General features: G+C 52.0%; 1 pseudogene; it reads left to right on the top strand.

Moving 5' to 3' along the window:
* Positions 1-566: 566 nt before the first annotated feature.
* Positions 567-1,687, top strand: LOC103737898 (annotated as a pseudogene).
* The last annotated feature ends 2,347 nt before the right edge of the window (positions 1,688-4,034 follow it).

Raw genomic sequence — 4,034 nt, 5'->3', positions numbered from 1 at the left:
CTGAGATCTGGTTATAAATAAGAAAAATACTAAAGAAATAAGCAAAGCTAAAGACAGGTTACTTGTAGCTTTTAAAAAATTCTTCTCCAAGCCAGGGGTGGTGAGGATGGTGGATGGATATATGCCTGTAATCCCAGCACTTGGAAAGTAAAGGCAGGAGGGCAGGAATTCAAAGTCATTCTTGGCCACATAGTAAGTTCAAGACCAGTCTGGGCTACTTGAGACCTTGTTTCCAAAAATCCCTCTCCCCACCCGAGATTTTTTAAAAATAATTAAAAAAAATGTTCTTCTCTATCCAAGCTCTGTGGTAGGGTGCACACTTGTCTATGCTTCCTGGTCACTTCTTCTTGGTCAGTTTGGCCAGGTTTAACACGGATCATAGTCCCTTTCTCATGTCCTGCTGACACCTAGGATCATCCTGCTTATTGACAGTCTCATGGGGATGAATTGAAATGGTGATTCCTTGTTATTTGTTTTTATGCCTCTACTTACTAATGAAGAAAAAATTTTTAAAATATGTTTAATGCCTGGGGATGGTTCAGCAGTCAAAGCATGTCAGACAAGCAAGAGGACCAGAGTTCAAATTCCAAGAACCCATGTCAGTGCCAGGTGTGCCTAGTGGTCCACTTTAATTCCAACCTCAGGAAGTGGAGAGAGGGGATCATCTCTCCCAACTCCTCCACCCAGCAGGCAAGCAAGTTTCAGAGACTGTGGAGACACATCAGCAAGCTCTAGTTTTGATTGAGAGGTCTTGTCTCAAAGAATAAGGTGGAAAAGTACTTTTCCAATATCACCGTGGGGTCTTTACACACAAGTGTTGCACACACACACAACCATACCTCACACATACATAGAAAAAGAAGAAAATGTTTCAAGCGTAGAAGTTTCCTACCTATTTACAGCCTTTGTCCATTTTTCTATTAGTTTATTTTAAAATTTGTATTTATGATGTTTTAGCTTTAATTTTAATAGGTAAACAGCTTCTCACTATAGCCCCTCAGGGCTCCCAGGAACTCTCATTGAGTAGTCTGCTCAACTGTTATGTAACACTGCCTATCAGGATGACCTCCCAGATCCATCAGAATTATTCCACCCAGGTGGAGGCTGCAGCCAACTGCCTGGTCAACCTGCACCTGTGGGCCTCCTGCACCTACCTCTCCCTGGGCTACTGTTTTGATGGTGTAGCCCTGGAGGGCAGGGCGTGGGCTCCTTCTTCCGCGAATTGGCCAAGGAAAAGGGCAAGGACACAAGCAACTGCTCAAGTTGCAGAACCAGGGCCTCAGTCATATGTTCTTCCAAGATGTGCAGAAACCAGCTCAGGATGAGTGGGGTAAAACCCGGGAGACCATGGAAGCCGCCTTGGCCCTGGAGAAGAGCCTGAAGCCAGGCCCTCTTGGATCTTCATGCCCTGGGTTCTGCCCGCACAGACCACCATCTCTGTGACTTCCAGGAGAATCACTTCCTGGATGAGAAGGTGAAGGTGAAGGTGAAGCTCATCAAGAAGATGGGAGACCACCTGACCAACCTCCCCAGGCTGGCTGGGCCCAGCTGGTCACAGGCTGGCTTGCCTCAGCCATCACTGGGCCAGTGTCTGAGTGCCTCACCCTCAAGCAGGACTAGGTCTCCATGCCTTCCAGGGGGCTCCCGCCTCTGCCCTGCATCAGCTGGCCTCCAGACCTCTACCTGAACCTCTCCAGCCAGTAGGCAGCTTTGAAATGCCCCAGAGCCCCTCCTAAGCCTTGGACCACCTGAATACAAAGCTTTTTTGAAAAAAAAAAATGAAGAATAGATGTCTTACCTTGAATTGTTTCTGTCCATGCCAGCTATGGTTTTCTTCATTTTGGATGGTTTGGGAAACCAATCAGGAGCTCTTACAGGAGAAAAAACAATACATAAGCCAAACAGCAGTGAAAACCCCAGAAAACGCATGACTAGATGAGTGGCATTTAAATTCTGGTTTTATCCCAAAATGCTTTCTACACTTACATTTTGGAGCGGGGCTGCAGGGTTCATCAACGCTGGTGTGCTGGGAGTGAAGTTGGTGGGTGATGAACTACAGTCCCCTGAGCCCATTGCTGGGCTGAGGATCAACCCAGAAAGTGGGTGGGGCAATGGGGGGAGCACATTGGCGCTTCCCATAGACCAGTTCTCTGCCATTAGGTCTGCCAAGGTCAGCAGGTGACGTCGTACCTGCAAATCCCAGTTGGGTTTTGCTGCCACTAGCAGGTTGGCCTGTTGGTACAGTTAGGCCAGCTGTGGCTGCTGAGGACAATGGATTCCTCAGAATGACACGGCCAGCAGGCTGCTGCTTCCTGTTCAGTAATGCACAGGTGGGCTGAGAGGGAGCCCCGGTATGGTTGAAAGCTGCGGTAGACCCCCAAACTGCCTGTGCCAGCAACCTGGTGGAAACAAGTTCAGAGGCACGTCGAGAGTGCAAGAGGACAGCCTGCGAAGGTGGCGTGGTGTCGATGGACTCAAAATCCATGGGAGGATGAGATGGTGTTATTGCCACCATGGAGGGCAGTGCTGGCACCAGGCCAGGGTCAACCCTCAGACCAGAAGCACTGGCAGAAGACATGCTCTGCCTCTGCCCATCGGTGGTCCCGGGTGTGCGCAGATTGTTCCCAAAAGGGTTGGGGCAGGGGACCGTGAGTGCAGGAGTGCCAGTGGGCACTGTGGCACAGCTGTGGCCAAACGCAAAGGGCATTGAGCTTTCTGGAGGTGATCTGAGAATAACTGCCTCCGAAGGGGGCGTGGTATCCATGTCCATCACTGCAGGCTCCGAAGATGGCTCCCAGCTCATGTCTTCACAGACATGGGCTTCTGTGGTAGAAGAGACTGTGGGAGCATTCCTGGGGGTAGGGGCTATGGCAGCAGTGGGAAAAGGCAGAGAAGGGGGATCGATGCACATTGGGGTTGGGGATTCAGTCTTGCTGGAGAGAGCCAGAAGGGAAAGTCGAAGGAGAAATGGGGACTGTGGGTGCACTAGGTGTTAGGGAAGGCAGAGGCACACACAGAATTGGAGAGAGGATGCCTCCTGTAGGACGGTTAGAACTGCCGATGGTAAGGCCATGGGATATCTTCCTGGGAGACTTCTGAGGATGTCCATTTCCTTCTTGAGGCCCATAAGGTGGCCTCACGGAACCCATGTTCACTTTGGCCCCCAAGGTCATTGATGTTTGCACATGGCTGCTGAATGTGCTCCTTTTCTTCTCCTCTTGACCTTCTGTCCCCATCGGCCGCCTCCGGTCCTCCTCCTCCTCGATCTCATCTCTTCCTTTTCCTCCTCCTCCTCGATCTCATCTTCTTCTCCTTGTCCCCCTCCTCCTCTATATCCATCTTCTCCTCCTCTTCCCTCTTGGCCTTTTTAGGAGGAGGAGGAAGGTGACCAGATGTCAAGGGCTGTAGAGCTGGAACCATCCTCACTGGTGGAGTAATAGGGAGAGTGGTCTTGCGCCCTGAAAGAGGGACCACGGTGGTTCTTACAGGCTGGAACATCCCAAAGATATATTGCCTCCCGGGGCTGCTGCAGAGGCCAGGCGGCCACGGGAACAATGCGGGTCCAGTCTCTATACAGATGGATTTCCCCTGGTAGGAGCAACCCGGCAAGGCCAGCCAGGCAGGGGCAGCTGACAGGCCGTAAGATGTGGGGGAGGATAATCGGGATGGAGCTAGAGGCTAGGCAGGCAGCCACGCCACGTCGCCCTGAAAAGTCCTCGTTTAGGGAGATAACTGAGCAAATCGGGGATGGGGAGAAGGGTGGAGGTGAGGTGGAGGTGGGGGGGGAGGTGGAGGTGGAGGTGGAGGTGAGGTAGGTGGAGGTGGAGGTGGAGGTGGAGGTGGAGGTGAGGTGGAGGTGGAGGTAAGGCGGAGGCGGAGGTGGAGGTGGAGGTGAAGCCAAGCTCATCAAGAAGATGGGAGAAACCTGACTAACCTCCCCAGGCTGCCTGGGCCCAGCTGCTCACAGGCTGGCTTGCCTCAGCCATCACTGGGCCAGCGTCTGTCTGAGTGCCTCACCCTCAATCAGGACTAGG

The sequence above is a fragment of the Nannospalax galili genome, unplaced genomic scaffold (assembly GCF_000622305.1).
Source record: "Nannospalax galili isolate Female #2095 unplaced genomic scaffold, S.galili_v1.0 scaffold1018, whole genome shotgun sequence".
Lineage (NCBI taxonomy): Eukaryota > Metazoa > Chordata > Mammalia > Rodentia > Spalacidae > Nannospalax > Nannospalax galili.
This window is presented reverse-complemented; position numbering and strand designations above follow the sequence as displayed.